This window comes from Ambystoma mexicanum, chromosome 10 (genome assembly GCF_040938575.1).
Source record: "Ambystoma mexicanum isolate Mex_15411 chromosome 10, UKY_AmexF1_1, whole genome shotgun sequence".
In the NCBI taxonomy this organism is placed as follows: domain Eukaryota; kingdom Metazoa; phylum Chordata; class Amphibia; order Caudata; family Ambystomatidae; genus Ambystoma; species Ambystoma mexicanum.
Genome location: NC_090932.1, coordinates 1373886194 through 1373906496, shown reverse-complemented (window position 1 = coordinate 1373906496; position 20303 = coordinate 1373886194).

Genomic DNA, 20303 nt, shown 5'->3' with positions numbered 1-20303 from the left:
CGATGTTTGTGTCATCGTTTATATTGACGACATCCTGGTGTATTCCTCCTCAGAATCTGATCACAGAAACCATGTTAGGGCAGTTCTTGAGAAATTGCGCCAGCACAAATTATTTGCCAAGCTCGAAAAATGCGTTTTTCATACCACAGAAGTGGAGTTTCTCGGATTCATCCTGACACCTCAAGGAATCCTAATGGACTCGCGGAAAGTGGACGCCATTCTCAAATGGTCATCTCCTAGCTCTGTGAAGGGAGTGCAAAGCATGCTTGGCTTTGCCAATTTCTATCGAAGGTTCATCCCGGAATTTTCTCGAACTGTTCAACCCATCACAGCTCTCCTAAAGAAAAACAAACGCTTTGAATGGACTCTTGAGGCTGAACAAGCCTTTCAGGACCTGAAAACCAAATTCACCTCTGCACCTGTATTGAAGCACCCGCGCCCAGATCTCCCTTACATCGTGGAAACCGATGCATCCAGTTCGGCCATGGGAGCTGTCCTGTCGCAAAGAGACCCAGAAACTAACCAACTACACCCTGTAGCCTTTTGGTCCAGAAAATTCTCTCCACCTGAACTCAATTACGCAATTACCGACAAAGAACTACTAGCTATTAAATCAGCTTTCAAGGCTTGGCGTCACTATCTTCTCGGTGCAAGACACACCATCACCGTAATTACGGACCACAGAAATTTGCAGTATTTAAAGACGGCCAAAGCTCAATCTTCGCGACAACTCCGATGGGCTTTATCCTTTGCGGAATTTGATTTTGTAATTACCTATCGCCCTGGCTGCAAGAATGGTAAGGCAGATGCCTTATCCCGGATAGGCATGGAAGAACCCAATTCGAGTTTAGAACCTGTGCCAATCATACCGGAACAAAGAATTCTGGGCTTGACTTCATTGCAAACCATTGAGGACATCCAAGCTCAAGTAAAACAGCTTTTTTACTCTTCTGCCTTACTGGAATGGAGTCAAAAGGGTCCTCACTACACCGTTAAGGATGATTTACCCTACTTCCAAGAGCGGTTATTTCTGCCAAGTAAAGAATTGCAGGAACTTGTCATTACCCGTCATCATGAATCATTAATGGAAGGACACCCCGGTATCGCGAAAACAGAAGAAAAGATCAAACGCCACTTCTGGTGGCCTTCTTGGAGAAAAGACATAAAGTCATTTGTGTTGTCTTGCGGAATCTGTGCCCAAAATAAGAGTCAAAAGAAAAGGCCAGCCGGCCTACTTCAACCTTTGGACATTCCACCAGCACCTTGGCACACCTTGTCAATGGACTTTATAACTGACCTGCCTCCTTGTGGTGGTTACAACACGATTCTCGTAATAGTGGATCTATTCTCCAAAATGGCCCATTTTATCCCTTTAAAAGGATTGCCGTCAGCTTCCACCTTGGCCAAGGAATTTATGGAAAATATAGTGCGGTTACATGGTTTCCCTTCCATATTAGTCTCAGACCGTGGAAGTCAATTTATCTCCCACTTTTGGAAGAAATGTCGCCAACTAGCACAAATAGACGTGCGGTTATCCACCAGCCACCACCCCCAGACCGACGGACAAACCGAGAGAACCAATCAGACTCTCGAGCAATATCTGCGGTGCATGTTACACCAATCCGAGTTGAATTGGAAGGACAACCTTTGGATTGCAGAATATGCATACAACAATTCAGTGCATTCTGGAACCGGACAGACTCCTTTTTATACCCTGTATGGTCAACATCCTAGGACCTCTGACCTAGATCCACCTCTGACCCTGGAGATGCCTGCAGTAAATCACCTACATTCCACAATAACCCAAGCCTTCAAAGAAGCTACAACCCACTTACAGCAAGCCAAGAAAAAGTATAAAGAAAACGCTGATTTGCACCGAAGTAAAACTCCTCCTTACCAAGTAGGAGATCAGGTATGGCTAGCAACTAAACATCTACCCCTCAAGGGTCAGCAAACTTTTAATCCCAGATTCATTGGGCCTTACCCCATCAAAGCTATTATCAACCCAGTGGCCTTTAAACTCGATTTACCATCCAACATGCGGATTCATCCCGTTTTTCACGCATCTCTTCTAAAACCAGTACAACCTGGAACCCGACTGTCTGAGCCCCCAGGCCCTGTCCAAATTGATGGAGAATTAGAATTCGAAGTGAAAGACATTTTAGATTCCAAGATAGTTAAGTCGAAACTCTTCTATCTTGTTGATTGGAAAGGATATGGACCTCAGGAAAGATCTTGGGAACCCAGTAACTATGTTCACGCACCACGATTAATTCAAAGATTCCATCGAAGATTCCCGCGCAAACCAAAACCCCCGGAGGAAAAGACCTTGGGAGGGGCCTTGAGGGGGGGTACTGTCATGATGCCTACCTCTAAGGAGCCAGGCCGGGCCCAGCAACCCCAGAGGCAGACATCATTTTCCCCAGGGAAGTCTCAGCGGGCCCAAGTCGGGGCCCTTTGGACTCAGTCCTGGCGCCTTAGGCGCCAGGCTCATAGCGGACCCCAGTCCTGGCGCCTTAGGCGCCAGGCTCATAGAAGAGGATATGTGTTTAAGTGCTTGGGTGCACACTTACCTGATGCAGACCTTGCTGCTTCATCCAGGCCCTCTTGAGGCCTGAATGGGACTACTTAACCTGTAGGACTACTTCACCACCCGGGTGTGGTCGGGGAAGGATACATACCTGATTGGTGGAAGGATACATACCAGGAACTTCTTCCAAGGCTATTTAAACCCCACCCGAACAGCCACACATGCTTCGCGTTGTTCTGCACCTAGCAGCTGGACGCTCACCGTGTCAGCTCCTGCATCCTGACTTCAGCCACGCCTGCCAGCACCCTGGAACACCTGCAAGGGGAGAAAGGAAGAGAATAGGAGAAGAAAAGCCCATACCTGCTAAATCTGCATTCCGGAGTCATTTCTCCAACGGCCCTGAAAAGGAAGACATCATTTTAAAGGCATTTCATTTCGATCGCTGCAAGGCGCTTCCGTCTTCAGCAGCGATCTTCCGGATTCAGCTACGCCCCGGCGCCTAGAGGAAAAAAGACAAGAACAAAGGTGAGAGGGAGAAAAGGAATAAGGAAAGCTCAGTTTCCTTTTAAGTCTTACCTGTTGGATTATTCCCACTGCATTTCGGGTCCTGCCGCTTCCTGGCATTTCCGGACCCCGGCCACTATGGGGAAAAAAGACAAAGACATTGAATGAGCGAATGCAAAGACATTACCTGAGCGCTCATCCAGAACTGTTTCACTTCGGGTCGGCGCCATATCTCCGGCACTCCGAACCCCGGCCCCTAAGGGGAAAAAGACATAAGCATTAGCGCTTGCTGCAATTAGACAACGAACATTATTATTAAGCTTGAACTTTTGAACAGAACTTTTACAGCGCCTTACCTGAACAGACAAGCTTACCTGAACTCCCATCAATCCTCAATCCAGTGAAGTAACTGGGTTTCAACGCGCCCCTGCATCAGAAGCAGGATGGAGAGCTCATCCTTCCAAACCCTAAGGTGAGGCTTCACGGGGAATCGTGGAGGAGGTATCGTGGAGGGTTGGAAGGGAGTGGGAGGCTTGAGCATTGTTCCACAGTTGGTAATACTCCCTTTTCATGCACAGGAGGGTATCCAACGAGCCAGGGAAGCCAGAATAGAGGGGCCCTTCCTGTCCATCTTCAGAGTTCTGCGCCTTCGACGCCGCGCCTCCGTGGGAACCAGGTGAGCGTTACATGCCCTCCCCGGTGGTGTTTCCTCTAATTCCACTGAACTTCCACCTGCCGCTATTCCCAATCTCCCAGCTTCCTGCTTCTCTTCATCTATGTCACACCACAGCTCCTCTCTCCCATCACCTTCCACTCCTCCACCCCACACTTCCTCCTATATTGTTCGCTCCTAGTTCTACTATCTGCGTGGGCTTCTCTTGTATTCTGAATAGTATCTCCCCTTTCTTCCATCCTTCCTCATTTGACTTATCTAAGGGGTGTGACCGGGACAATCGTTCCAACCTTGTTGTACTTGGCTCACCTTGTTCGCATAGGCTTTGTATCCTTGACAACTCTTCCCTTGCTATTGAGAGTCTGGTGTCTAAATCTTCTGTCAATTTGCATATGTTTACTGAGGGTGTACTTACCTGCCCATTTGATCGGGGGTACTCGTATGGTGGTGGCACAGTTGGTCTTGCTGTGGGGGTGGGGGTGCTAGTGGGCACGTATGTGGGGTCACTGTAACCTTCAGCGGGTGGGGGTTTGTTTAGGAGTGGTTACAATCGAGTCACCTCTATGACTCCCTCTTTTCCCTCGTCCTCCTTGCTACCCTCTGCTCGCGCTGATGGGGTAGCCGTGAGGGCGGGCTGATCAAGTGTGGTGTCTATTTTCTTTGGGGGGGTATTTCCTCAAATAATCGCCCTAGATCTAGTATCTCTCTCCTATTGTGAAATTGTTTCCCCTTGTATTTTACGAATATGCAGGTGGCTACTATGTCCAGGACGCTTTTATCAAATGACCCTCCTTGTGGCCAGACCTGGGGGAGACCCTCCCCCTTCAGTTCCGTTACCCATTGGTCGTGGTATTTAGTTATTCTTTCTGCATGACCTGGTAAACTCTTACAGATGTGCGCTAGAGGTGTCTCCGCTCCCATGCCTAAGTCGGTGTTACTATGTTCGTTTGTACTAATCTGTTCTGTCACTATGTGTGTGTTACTGCGTACATATGGCTTCAACCCCTTCCACGTTACATTAAACAACTCACTTTGTTCAATGAACAGATGTTCGTTTGTCAAATCTTACCAGGACACACTTACAATGACCGTACCCCCCTAGGAAAGTGCTTAAAAACAGTGCAATTATACAGTGTCACGTAATTACAGAAGATCACAACCATACAATGTGCACAACACACCGAAGGCATTCATCACACCTCAGCATACACATATAGCATTTACCCTCCCTGTCTTGCCCTTCGCCTTCTACGGCGACCCCCTCTATCCCTCACACAACTTCTTCTGTCTGTATATGTATATATATATATATATATTTTTTTTTTTAATTATTTTTTTTAAGACCTTGTTTCTGCCCCGAATTGAGAGAAATTTAGAGAAGCGTAAGAAGAAAAGCTAGTTCTAACGTATTTTCCGTGTCTCCTTACTTAGACACCCTTAGATTATCTTTTCACAGTTTTACTTATTCCCAGCACTAGTCGAGATAGCACTACGTGGCGCCGCCTTCTACTCCCTAACCGAGTTATGTTCCCGTCCTCTTTTCCCTTTTCACTTTTGTGTCCTAATGGCCATATGCAAAGAAAGAGAAAGTATTAGAAGTAAGAAAGTTCCCCTTATATTCTCCACTCCCTTTTTCGCCTTTCCCCTTGTCCTTCAAAGAAACTAAAAATGTTCCCTTTTAATATCACTCACACTTAATACTCACGTGCCCGTCTTGATCCGAGACTCTCCGGATTTGGTACGTCCAAGCAGCGCGGCCTCGCACTCAATGGCCCCACCCGGCTCCGGCGAGCGGTACTAAGGGTTTTTTGAAACCGGACCCGTACCCTCTCACCCTAACTGCGTGCACACGTCTCTGCGTACCATTTGCCATAGGCTCTGTTGAGCGGGCGTGCCGTGCGTCTCCACTGCTGCCGGCGTCGTCTCGTGCCAAGGGGACAGTTTAAAGTTAACAAAACAAATCACGTCGGGGTCACCACTGAATGTAAGTGTCCCCAGAAACGCACCCCCCTTAGTGAGAGGCAATAATGGACACATCCCAGGAGGGGAATGAGGCCAGGACCAAGTGTGGGTAAGATCAAAAGAGCTTTATATAATTCAATATAGGGCATGCAAAGGACTCTGCAAACTCCGAGAGCGCTCTGTCTGACAATAGCAAAGACAGTTATATTACAAATACACGTCATGCATGAGGTTCGCAATAGGGGCCACAGAGTCTCAGGGATTGGGTGGTGATGGCTAGGTGGTATACATTGTATACAGTTTCTTCTCCAGGATTGGCGGACGTTGGTGCTGCGCCACGTGGGGCGGGAGGTCAGCTGGACTCATCGGGATGTAGCGCTGGGCCGGACATGCCTTGTAACAACGATTGATAGCTAAACTAACATTTGCCCTTTTGGCCACACATTCCCACCCATTCATCACACTTCATGTGTCCTGTTGAGTTGCAACTCTTGTAAGCGTTGACCTTAGATCAATACATAGCCAGGAACGTTGATACACGATCTGGAGTGTCTTAATACATTGGTTTAGGAGGCGCCTTAGGTTCGAGCAATCAGGCCCCATGGGCATAGTCAGGGGCATGGGCGGGGGTGCTTGACTAACCATCCATGGCAATAACAGTGAGGGATGGTATTATGATCTGTTGGTACACGTGTGTGTGCCCCCTTTCTAGGGTCATTAACTCGGGGTCGACGGAGGTACTACTGACCCATGGGGGGCATGTGACCGGTGCCTGAAAGGCGGCAGGATTTAGGACCAGGTAGCTCGTAAGTCACGGAGTTAGGCTGTGGTGGCCTCTGACACGGGGGAGGGTGGCGGATGCTTGAAACGGGTCCAGCAGGGTCGGGAGGGAAGGCAAGGCTTTGCTGTTTGAACACCGTCTATCGAGAGAGAGCCTGGGCAGGGAGAGGGGGGAAATGGCCTTGCAGCTCTGTGCGTGGCATCTTGCACGAGGCCGTTTTACTGTCGTATGGGTGAGGGGTGACTAACAACACATGGGGTTCCTAAAAGCACTCATATGTATTTGTATTTACATGGGATACTAGCTGATGATCATACTTTTTTACATAGCATTTCACATTTACAGTTGACATATGAACATAAGGTAGTGTCAAGCAGGTGTGTGTAAAGAGTGTATTAAGAGAGCAACACACGTTATTGTTCACAGTTTTCAGCTGTCCAGTCTTTGTATATCTCGTCATTACATCTAATATCGGTTGCACAACTTTCTCTTTACCCATTCTCCTTTATATTAGCAGCGAACGTTAGTCAACAAGGCAAATATTACATAAATGGTTCCTGCACGTTGCAAGGGCTTTCGGGGTGGGTATGGGTGCAAGGCGCCACGCCGTCTATAGCTGGGGGCTCAGTACAGGGGTCAGGGCCTTCAGGGTTTGGGCTGATCTCAGTTACATCCTAGTATTCTCGTTCATAGCTGGGGCAATGATGTACTGCAGAAGGTTAACAATTACAGTGTTTTATTTTGTTGTTCGCTCGCGTCTGGTGACTCGTGAGAACGAGTCTTCAGCGGATCTGCCATGCAGTGGGAGGTGGGGGAAGTGTGGGCCTCTGTGAGCGCGGTCAAGTGGGGGTCACTCTGCAGCGTTCAGTGTTTCTGCCTTGGGTTAGATATGCACGTTTCTAGCAAGATGGAGAGGGCTTAATATAAGATGGCTTCTATTCTCTGCCACATAACGTGATGGTGCAGCCCCACATGTCGGTCGGCAGCCGCCCTGCCGCCTGGGCTCTGGAGGCCGGGGGGCCGCCAACAAGTCTTGGGTCTCAACCAAGGTGGGACATGTAGTGGGAGGGGGGTCCTATTGACCTACCCTTCCCAACACATTCCACATAAATATGTCAGTTCAAATCTGACTAAATAAAGAAGGTGAACTGTCAAGAGTGACTAAAATTGAAAGAGGAGTAAAACAAGGCTGCCCGTTGGCAGCAACCCTTTTCAACGTATACAGTTGATTTGCCTATGGCTTTAAGATCAGCAAAATCCGTTCCACCTAAGATTAATAACCATCTGCTATCCTATATTGTTTATGCTGACGATATAGTTTTACTTGAGCAGGCACAAATTGGATTTCAAAGGTTGCCATACTCCTTACAGCAGCATATGCACACTAACAATCTGGTAATTAACATTTAAAAAAATCAAAGATTATATCATTTGGTAATAGCAGTGGCCAAAAAGAAAGTGTATTTAAGTGGCAATTAGGAGATAAAGAATTACAACAAGTTGAGTCAATTTGCTACCTCAGTATCAGCTACAACAGAACTATTCATGCAAGATATGGAAAAGTCACTATGATACCCGTGCTTACTTTTTACAAACAAAATGTAATCCCCATTTTAACATACAGAGGAGAAACTGATCTTAACCTCTCGTGGAAAACTTGGAATGTGTTGGAAGGCATCTTCTGGAAAACAATGCTAAACTTCCAAGAAGTCTTCCAGTCGTCGCCATTAGAACATAATTGGGGCTACAATCATTACAATCAATCATCAATTGGAAATCACTCTTTCCTTTGGAAAATGATAATACCCGATGCAGCAATTCCTTACAGAATATTAAAATCAAAGATGACTTAAAGAGGTGGTACGACAAATGCTTGCTTCATCTCCTCTACTTAGAGACAACAATGGAAACTGTGATGACCAGCACTTATGCAGTGAAACATAAAATCAGAAATCAATATTGGATTGAAACTCCCGATCGAAGAGTGCAATACAAATCCTGGTCAAACCTGTCACATGATACACGAGCACCATACACAACCTTGCAATACATGAAAACGTTTTCTAGCCGCTTCCACTGTGACCAGTTTATGTGGTTGATACTGAATCTGTATGAAACGAAGTAACGATTGTATGCCCAGAAACATCCGAACTCGAAGGACAACATATGTCGCTTTTGCAATCACTTGGACTGCATTGAAACCATTAAACATCTAATCACAGAGTGTCCTGCACTGACCATCGCAAGGACAACTGTTCTGCAGAAGTATGTTACAAACATAAAGCAAAAACAAAGAGGTGATGGCTGGAAGGTTTAGACTGAATCTTAACCATTGGCATTGCTCGGGGCAACCCTCCAGACCATCGTTCTTCGCCTGCCAAGCCATTACAGAAGGGGAAAGACCATATGCAAATCAGGATTGGCCCCACCCTAAAAAAGGGGAAGTCCAGCCCGAACTGCTAGCTCACATCCCTTCTGCACGAGAACACAAGCATCCCCAAACATGTTTCACCCTTGTTGGGGCTCATCAGTGAGGAGTAGCTTGGGTCTCTAGGCCCAGCAGGCACGGGACCCACGTCTGGGCATACCCATCCCACTCGGGGGGACAAAGCAAAAACAAAGAGGTGATGGCTGGAAGGTTTAGACTGAATCTTAACCATTGGCATTGCTCGGGGCAACCCTCCAGACCATCGTTCTTCGCCTGCCAAGCCATTACAGAAGGGGAAAGACCATATGCAAATCAGGCTTGGCCCCACCCCAAAAGGGGAAGTCCAGACCGAACTGCTAGGTCACATCCCTTCTGCACAAGACCACAAGCATCCCCAAACATGTTTCACCCTTGTTGGGGCTCATCAGTGAGGAGTAGCTTGGGTCTCTAGGCCCAGCAGGCACGGGACCCACGTCTGGGCATACTCGTCCCACTCGGGGTGACAAAGCAAAAACAAAGAGGTGATGGCTGGAAGGTTTAGACTGAATCTTAACCATTGGCATTGCTCGGGGCAACCCTCCAGACCATCGTTCTTCGCCTGCCAAGCCATTACAGAAGGGGAAAGACCATATGCAAATCAGGCTTGGCCCCACCCCAAAAGGGGAAGTCCAGCCCGAACTGCTAGGTCACATCCCTTCTGCACGAGACCACAAGCATCCCCAAACATGTTTCACCGTTGTTGGGGCTCATCAGTGAGGAGTAGCTTGGGTCTCTAGGCCCAGCAGGCACGGGACCCACGTCTGGGCATACCCGTCCCACTCGGGGTGACAAAGCAAAAACAAAGAGGTGATGGCTGGAAGGTTTAGACTGAATCTTAACCATTGGCATTGCTCGGGGCAACCCTCCAGACCATCGTTCTTCGCCTGCCAAGCCATTACAGAAGGGGAAAGACCATATGCAAATCAGGCTTTGCCCCACCCCAAAAGGGGAAGTTCAGCCCGAACTGCTAGGTCACATCCCGTCTGCACGAGACCACAAGCATCCCCAAACATGTTTCACCCTTGTTGGGACTTATCAGTGAGGAGTAGCTTGGGTCTCTAGGCCCAGCAGGCACGGGACCCACGTCTGGGCATACCCGTCCCACTCGGGGTGACAAAGCAAAAACAAAGAGGTGATGGCTGGAAGGTTTAGACTGAATCTTAACCATTGGCATTGCTCGGGGCAACCCTCCAGACCATCGTTCTTCGCCTGCCAAGCCATTACAGAAGGGGAAAGACCATATGCAAATCAGGCTTTGCCCCACCCCAAAAGGGGAAGTTCAGCCCGAACTGCTAGGTCACATCCCGTCTGCACGAGACCACAAGCATCCCCAAACATGTTTCACCCTTGTTGGGACTTATCAGTGAGGAGTAGCTTGGGTCTCTAGGCCCAGCAGGCACGGGACCCACGTCTGGGCATACCCGTCCCACTCGGGGTGACAAAGCAAAAACAAAGAGGTGATGGCTGGAAGGTTTAGACTGAATCTTAACCATTGGCATTGCTCGGGGCAACCCTCCAGACCATCGTTCTTCGCCTGCCAAGCCATTACAGAAGGGGAAAGACCATATGCAAATCAGGCTTAGCCCGACCCCAAAAGGGGAAGTCCAGCCCGAACTGCTAGGTCACATGCCTTCTGCACGAGACCACAAGCACCCCCAAACATGTTTCACCCTTGTTGGGGCTCATCAGTGAGGAGTAGCTTGGGTCTCTAGGCCCAGCAGGCACGGGACCCACGTCTGGGCATACCCGTCCCACTCGGGGTGACAAAGAAAAAACAAAGAGGTGATGGCTGGAAGGTTTAGACTGAATCTTAACCATTGGCATTGCTCGGGGCAACCCTCCAGACCATCGTTCTTCGCCTGCCAAGCCATTACAGAAGGGGAAAGACCATATGCAAATCAGGCTTGGCCCCACCCCAAAAGGGGAAGTCCAGCCCGAACTGCTAGGTCACATCCCTTCTGCACGAGACCACAAGCATCCCCAAACATGTTTCACCCTTGTTGGGGCTCATCAGTAAGGAGTAGCTTGGGTCTCTAGGCCCAGCAGGCACGGGACCCACGTCTGGGCATACCCGTCCCACTCGGGGTGACAAAGCAAAAACAAAGAGGTGATGGCTGGAAGGTTTAGACTGAATCTTAACCATTGGCATTGCTCGGGGCATCCCTCCAGACCATCGTTCTTCGCCTGCCAAGCCATTACAGAAGGGGAAAGACCATATGCAAATCAGGCTTGGCCCCACCCCAAAAGGGGAAGTCCAGCCCGAACTGCTAGGCCACATCCCTTCTGCACGAGACCACAAGCATCCCCAAACATGTTTCACCCTTGTTGGGGTCATCAGTGAGGAGTAGCTTGGGTCTCTAGGCCCAGCAGGCACGGGACCCACGTCTGGGCATACCCGTCCCACTCGGGGCGACAAAGCAAAAACAAAGAGGTGATGGCTGGAAGGTTTAGACTGAATCTTAAACATTGGCATTGCTCGGGGCAACCCTCCACACCATCGTTCTTCGCCTGCCAAGCCATTACAGAAGGGGAAAGACCATATGCAAATCAGGCTTGGCCCCACCCCAAAAGGGGAAGTCCAGCCCAAAATGCTAGTTCACATCCCTTCTGCACGAGACCGCAAGCATCCCCAAACATGTTTCACCCTTGTTGGGGCTCATCAGGGAGGAGTAGCTTGGGTCTCTAGGCCCAGCAGGCACGGGACCCACGTCTGGGCATACCCGTCCCACTCGGGGTGACAAAGCAAAAACAAAGAGGTGATGGCTGGAAGGTTTAGACTGAATCTTAACCATTGGCATTGCTCGGGGCAACCCTCCAGACCATCGTTCTTCGCCTGCCAAGCCATTACAGAAGGGGAAAGACCATATGCAAATCAGGCTTGGCACCACCCCAAAAGGGGAAGTCCAGCCCGAACTGCTAGGTCACATCCCTTCTGCATGAGACCACAAGCATTCCCAAACATGTTTCACCCTTGTTGGGGCTCATCAGTGGTCTTTCCCCTTCTGTAATGACTTGGCAGGCGAAGAACGATGGTCTGAAGGGTTGCCCCGAGCAATGCCAGTGGTTAAGATTCAGTCTAAACCTTCCAGCCATCACCTCTTTGTTTTTGCTTTGTCACCCCGAGTGGGACGGGTATGCCCAGACGTGGGTCCCGTGCCTGCTGGGCCTAGATACCCAAGCTACTCCTCACTGATGAGCCCCAACAAGGGTGAAACATGTTTGGGGATGCTTGTGGTCTCGTGCAGAAGGGATGTGACCTAGCAGTTCGGGCTGGACTTCCCCTTTTGGGGTGGGGCCAAGCCTGATTTGCATATGGTCTTTCCCCTTCTGTAATGGCTTGGCAGGCGAAGAACGATGGTCTGGAGGGTTCCCCCGAGCAATGCCAGGTTAAGATTCATTCTAAACCTTCCAGCCATCACCTCTTTGTTTTTGTTACAAACATAAAGACTAGAAGACTGGTGGAAAATGTTCTTGTTAGGGGAAAAGCCAGCTCAAGTATGTGCAGGAGTTTACATTTTAGATAAAATAATGGGTAATTGAACAAAAGGAATAACTTATATGTTTTCTTTCTCTAATGGAAGACATTGACAAATTAGAGTGTAATGTATACTGGAAAACTGAAATGTAATGACATTTTAAAATGTAAGGTTATATATGTGCAAAAGGTTTGATATAAACTAAATCACACACAAAAAAAAATTCTTTACTTGGCTACATATGCCTGGCTAAAGGAATCTACTTAACGTATGGTCTCTGCATCTTGGCCAATCCCAAATGAGCTGTGGCACTCGTGGCACATTAGCTCAATCGATTATAGGATTTTTCAGGCTGGTAATTGAAACCAGGGATATCCGCCATCTGTTGTTTCTTCTCAACTCTAAGAAGTGGCCCCTTTCTCTTGATGATGGATACCATCCCCCTCTGCATGTCCTATTCACGGGTGGTAATTTATTCAAAGCTGTAATTTAATGTAGGGTCACTTTGTGTCTCTATTTGGGGGCGGGAGGAGGTCTTCAGAATCATTCTGGTTACAGCAGTGATCTTCAAACTTTTCATGCCAAGTCCTCCGAAAAATAAAATGGCCTCCCCATAGTGTTCCAAAATGCTTACCGGCAAGCACTGCATCCTGCGAATATCAGGCCATAATATTTCAGGGTTTTCTGGTTGTGGGTAAACATCAAGAAAACAAGACAATGGGCCTCATTACGACATTGGAGGTAGCCATGCCGCTATTTGCGTCATGGCTACCCCCATTCCGGGTACCGGGTCCAAGTTCCCTGAATGGGGAAATACCAGGCCATTCCGACCTTGGAGGGCCTGGTATTTCCCCATTCAGGGAACCCGGACCCGGTACATCCCCATTCCCATTTGAGCTCCCATAGGGCTCAGTGGGAATGGGGAGGATGCAAACAACGTTGTTTGCATCCTGGTCTGCTCGCGGGACCCGCTAAGGACGCCTGGTTTTACCAGGCGTCCTTACTGGGTCCCGCAAGGAGACCTCGTAATGAGGTGGCAGGGGGTAACGGTTCCGGCAGCTCTACCGGCCCCGTTAACCCCCTACTGACTTCCTCGTAATGAGGCCCAATCACTTCACTGTGCCTCTGCAGTCCAAAATGTATGTAAAACAATGCAAATTGCAATTCCAAAAGAAAGTTCAGTTAGGTTTTTATTTTCTCATAACTAGATTGTGGCAATATGATGTTGATGCCGCCATCCCATTCACTCACAATACATGTGCCCGCACAACCAGGGGGCCGGCGACTTCCACAGGGGCTGCCTGCCCACACAAATACACTTTTTGAACACTGAGGGCAAGGGCCTTCTGCAGGGACCACCTGCCCCCCACAAATAGTTGTTTTTTTTAAGTTGGAGCAGGGGCATTCAGCGGGGGCCACCTGGCTCCACAAACACATGTTCTTTTTAGATGGAGGCACGGGCCTTCAGCGGGGGCTTCCTGCCCCCACAAATACCATTTTCTTACATTGGGTACATGGACCTTCAGCGGGGGCCACCTACATCCCAAAAGTACATTTTGTATCAAATTGGCCCAGTGGGGAGGTCCTTCCCCCAGAATGCCCCTAACAGTGTGATCGGGGAGGGGAGGGGAAGGGGGATGGCGAAGGCAGAGACATATCACTCATGCTCTTCCACCTCTCCCACCCACTCAACCAAGGGCGAATGGGTGGGAGCCGAGGGAGAACCTGAGCGTGAAGGGTTTGAGTTGGGGGCTGAATGCCCTCCAGAGTGGATTTGGGGGTAGTGGTTAGCTGGGTGGGCAGGAGGCCTGTCGCGGCCTGGCAAAACAGGGCATGCCCCTAACATCCGCACTCTCCCTCCAACCCCACAAACTCAACCAAGGGCCAGAGGGTGGGAGTGGAGGGAATGCATGGGTGGTAGGTGTCTGGAACGGGGGCTTAATATACCCGCTAGCGCAATGAGTGTGATGTGGAGGCGGCAGAGCAAGGAATTCGGTGGCTGGGGGAAGGTGAGTATACAGTCGTATTTTCCGACATTCTCCTATGCTCTGGAGGCTATTCATGTGGGCAGCTGGTCGTTTTATGGGGAAACATAGAATATGGTAGCAATACCTGGCAATTGAGGTGTTTAACAGAGCATATAGTAGCAAGCCCCTGGCCCTATGAAGCCAAAGTCTGAGTAATGCCCACCCAAAGCCTCTACACAAGCCAAAACTATTGGCTTTGACAATGTTTAACTTTACTTGTATCCTCTTGGCCTTCCATCTATCTAATACCCATGTATAACCCCAAATCTGAAGCTAACTCCATTTACCAGTCACTTTTAATGTACTTATCTTTTCCTTTTTAGTCATAATTATTTCGCTGCCATACTTTTTAGTCATATTAGTATTACGCTATATAAATGACAGACTATTATACTTATAGTTCATCACGGTGCAAACTTTGTAATGATCTTTCTGCTATTTGTTTTAATTCCTTAATTACAAAATGTCACCGTAACAACTGAACATGGTCCTCTTGCCATAACAGGCAGCCCCTTGACGTTAGGACGGGGGGCAGAGCCGACAGTGGGAACTCTCCTTGAATTGCTCTCTGTAGAGATTTGCCTAAATCCATGGGCCGTGGTGCACGCGGGTATGCCTTTGCCTTACCTGCATCTACCGTCCTCAGGCACAGACAACTCTATCCCTGTCGACTCAAAGAGCTCCGGCGTGACCGCAAGGTAACACATTTGCATTGTGCAGACTATTGGGGAGTCTATAGTGAGTAGGAATACAGAAGAAATGATTGTGGTTAATTACTGCCTCGCAATGAGCCCAAGATTTTTTCTACGCAGTTGTGCATGCGTTGCCTTCAACTCTGTCTTCGTAAGGCAATACTACCACCTTGTGGCCACAATGGTTAACATCAGATGTTTTGGTTGGTGACGTCTCTATATTAATGACCTCTTTTAAAGTAAGTCTTTGGTCAGCAGTCGATTTTGGGAACACGGCTGTGTCCGACATAGGCATGAAACCTTTCAAAACACCATCGTTTTGTAATTGAGTTTGGGCTCCGAGATGACTCTTTTGTATTAATTCGCAACTCTTTTCCAAACACCGTGAATGTGAATGTGTCTTTATTCAAATTCAGAGTTACTCAAAATGGTTTGGTAAGTCAATGATTTGGTTCACTGGTGGGCACTCTATTGGGCCTCCATAGCTCGACCTTCCCTGTGCTCCCTCCACACTAGCCCTTACTTCCTCACAACGCCGAGTTGAATTCAGACTAGCGATTGGCAACACCTGCTGTCTATGCAGTTTAGCTGCTGTAAGGGCCCAAGGTGTGTAACCTTAGCTAGCCCCCTCTCGCTGCGACTTCCTATGGGTTCCCTAACTCTAAAGTGCCTTTCCCAGGTTTTGATGGCAAATGTTTTTTTTTATTGTGCCGATAACAAACTGAGCTCCTTTCGCTTTATCACAACCTTCTCCCTTTCTCTCCTGTCCACGATCTTGTCTGCTAGTCACTCCCCGCTCCTCTTCCTATCCTGATCTTACTCACCCATTCTCTCTCTCTCCCTCTCTCTCATGTCCTCTCGTCCCTTCTCCACTCTCCTCCTCCCTCCGTCTGATGATCACACTCTCCCTCGCTTTCCTTCTCCCCTCTTTCTCTTGCTATCTATCTGGTGGTCTCACAGTCTCTCTCTTCCTTTCTCCTCCTCCCTTCTCTATTTCGCCCTCTGATGGTCTCAGTCTTTATCTCCCATTCTCTTATTGTCCTCTCTCTCTCTCTCTATCTATCTCTCTCCCTCTCTCTCGCTCTGTCCCTTCCTCTTCTTTTTCCCTCTCCTCTCTCCTCTCATCCCTCATCTCGGCTCCTATCTCTCCTCTCACTCCTCCTTCCCAGCCCCACTAACACACTCATTACCCTACCACACTCACTTTCATTGGTGCTCACACATTGATTATCTGGTACCACTCTCTCTGACTACCAACCCCTCGCCTCTACCAATCTCCTGCACCGCCACACGCTCCTCCACACTCGACTCCACCGTCTGTCCTCCTGGTCTCTCTGTCCACTTCCACTCCACCAGACCTCAGTTGAACACCTTTCACCTGGTCTTCCATCACTGCCCTTCTATACTCTTTTCTTCCTTTCCCTGTCCTCGACCTACCCTCCCTTCCCTTCCCTTCCATAGGTCCGCCATCTCACCTGGCACTAAGGGCCAAACCGTGTATGATCTTTCCCAGGGGGATGGGTCTTTACACGTCAAGGCTTCATAGGCACCTGTTGACCCCCCCCTTTTCCCATGCAGAACTCAAATTCATCTTTGGACATGGCGTGGTTTGGTGTTTGTGCATTGTTGATGTCTCCATTTGCTGCAGTAAATACTGCAGAGGCGATAAGGTGCATGGCTAATTGAATGCAGGTGTTTCAGAGTTGGGGCAAGGACCGCCAGTTTCCTGCTGTATTCCGCTATGGTCTACAGTGGTTGGTAGGCATGCAGGTGCTTGAAATTCTGTTAAAAAAAACAAAAAACAACAAGAACTCCTGCCAGCATCAAAACGGTGAGGCATCGGGTGACAGAAAATGGTACCAGGGGTAGCAAGCTTGGCATGAATAGGACAGGGCAGAGACTGGACCCCTCTAGAGCAGCACTGGCTCTGGTAAAACCACTGGTAGGCTCCCGCCCAAAGTGTGGAGGGGTTCGTGACCATCTCACATGTATAGCACTAACCTCTGCCATAAAACCTGCCACAGCCTCAGGGGGGCATTATGACTGCTTAAGATGTGGAAGCTATGCTCTGGCAAGCTATTATTATTTAGCATTTATGTAGCGCTACGAACCCTCAGGCATCTGAGTGCTGCTTATTATTACCCACAGTGTGTGGTGCTCATTTATCAACCGGAAGGATGAAAGGCTGAGATTGGCCCTGCCGGGATTCGAACCGGCGTCAGCAGGCTCTGCACAGATGTCAAAGCGGGCAGGATCAAAATCGAGTTGCCCGGAGCTGAAACTCGCAGGGCCAGAGAAGATGCCCAACCAATAGAGACATAATCCCAGTGTGGCGGCAAAACCAAAGATGAACCAGAAACATGTGAGAGAGATGACAGGACCAAAGAGTGGTCAGCAAATCTGAGACCAGTCAGCGACAGAGTAGAAATGTGAAGAGCTTGCGAACCAGATACACTTGAGGGAGACAACAAAACCAGAGAGAGTTTCCAAGATCCCAAGATATGTGTGTGAGATAACAGAAGTAGAGAAAACTCGCTCAAACAAGTGATGCCCAAAGAACAGGAATGGCGATGCGAGGAAGGAACCAAAGACACAGAGGGGCGATCTACGGCAAGCAGAGGTCCAGATCCAAAGGGAATGGGACATTCTGAGAGATTGGGTCAATGTCCAAAGCAGCGTAGAAACAAGAGAACAAACACTGAACCGCTATACACTGGTAACAAGCAGGAGTTCAGAAGGAGAAGGAAGGTGATATGGCTGGAAACAGAGGCTTACACCAAATCATCACAGAAACAAGATAACGAATACTCAACCGGGAGAGTGAGCAAGTCTTGTATGGAAAGGAAAGTGCATTCTGGGAAACAGAGGCTAATCGCAAAGTGTCATGGATAAACGAGAACAAACATTGCACTGCAGTACTCTGGTACAGTGAGAAAAAGACCAGTACAAGAAGAAACGTGATTTAAAGACTGCATTCTGGGAAATAAAGGCAAGCCAAAAGCATCACAGAAACAGGAGAAGGAATATTGAACCTTGGTACTGCGCTGACGTTAGAGGGGAAGAGTCTCAAAAAGTAGCACCAAAGGAAGGCAGAGAATGTGATAATTCCATGATGGGCAGTATGGATTAGTCCAAAACACATGCCTATAAGATAACACAAACACACACTCCATTTAAAAACTTGTTTAAAAACGTTTCACTGTCTGCCCAAGACAGGATATCGCTTTAATTGGATGCTCTTAAAGGCCTCTGTGTCACAAAATCTCTAATACAAGTATCTTGGAGTTAACATCAATTCAAACCTGACTGATCAGCCATATAAATCCGAACTCAAAAGTAGGATGAACCTCTTAGCAACCCAGGGCAAAACCATACACCGGAAATATGGGAAATTCTCTATCAAACCAGTAATCATTTTTTATAATCAGAAAGTGGTGCCTATCATCACCTATGGCAGCCAGTCCAAATCAACGAGTGAATCTCCCCGGTGGGGCATTTATTGCATTGAAATCTATTCTACCTGAGCCTTTAAATATGCCCATCCACATCATCAGATTTGAACTAGGGCTCACTTCCCTCTCCGCAGTAGCAGCCTGGCAGATGCTGGCGACCTATAGGAAAGGCAGGGGAATGTCTAATCTCTTCCCCGTACTTAAATCCCTACTTGAAGCACCCACAGCAGACCCTCTGCAATCATAAAAGAATACCTGTCTAACTACATTAAAAAACGCGATATCTCAATGGATTTACTAATAAGCAATCCAGACAAGGCCAAACTCAAACTATGGATGTGGGACTGGATAAGTACGTGGGAGAAATATAACTACTTCATTCCCCATCCCCTTCCAGTTGGAGCAGGAGCTCCCATCGTGTGTGAGCTGCAGGAGCAGCCTACACATCCATCCCAGCTCTTCCGAGTGTGCGAGGTAAGCACTGGGGCTTCGACTGCATCTACAACAGCGGAGCACAACATCTGTCTTTTTATTTCTACTATTCCCTACTTTGCCCCTTTGTTACTTTGCTCAGCCTTATTGCAGCATTGCTGAAGCCATGGGCAATCCTCGGGCATTTGAATCTGGCCGCCTTGGCAAACCGCGAGGGTCTGCTACTTTAAAATGCCTGTCGCATTTTGATTCTGGGCCCGTCCATCCTGAGAAAAGGGCCGCCACCTGACTGGGAAGCATTGACTATACAGCCAACCAGGAGGCACCGGCAGGCGATAGCCGGCCTCCAAGGAAGGCAAACAAGGAAGGCTCCTGACTGAGCCTGACAGAGCGTTACGAGCTCCTAGCTCCCCCTCTCTCTGCAAGCTCCCTGCTTCATTAGATCTGTGAACTTATTCGAACATTGCAGGCAGCAATCTCGATAGACTACCCCTTCTCCGGCGTTGCACTGTTATAATACAGTGAGAAACATCTGTCATTCTGCAACTACGCAATATGATACATATACACAGACTATCCTTTGCCCTGCTACTGTAGGCATATGTGCCTGCACCCTATGCCACGCTTAATATTATGCATATCTGCACACCCTGAACTCCGTCTAAATAATTGTCGCACCTTCATGGCGCGTTGCTAATGACTCGGTCAGTTCAGCACGCTTAAGTATCCACCTTAACTTGTACCACCACTGCATAGTCATCAGGACCACTCTTCTGATTGTTGTCTTATCGTGCCTAAATGTAAGCACATGCAATGTATTATTCATGCTCACCTGATGTCGCATACGTTCTTACACAGCATTACATGTATACAATATTGTGAATGATGGGCCAAAAGCGTACTGTACCTGTGAGTATTGCACTGTTATATGCCTAGCTGTTTAAATACGTAGTGCCTCGCCTACCGCACTGCACCAAGTACTAGCATGTCCCTCTGTAACGCTTACCTCCCTAACTGCCTAACGTTTCTGCCTACTTATTACGCCATCCTCTATGTCACTCCACCTTTACTACAAGCTCCACCACATACTTGGATGTTCCGCTTACGGCTTCTCCATTTTGTTATCTGAATCAGCATATTTAGCTAGTTTTTTGCATCTGCAGAAACTGCCCTTTAAACTGAACTAGCCTTCCAGGACGATCTCTGATTTTTGGCACGTTACCCTACTATTTCTTTAACCTGAATTCAGCCTACTCTGCTAGCTTTCCACACTTCTGCCTTGTGCTACGTATAGCTAGTCACAACCA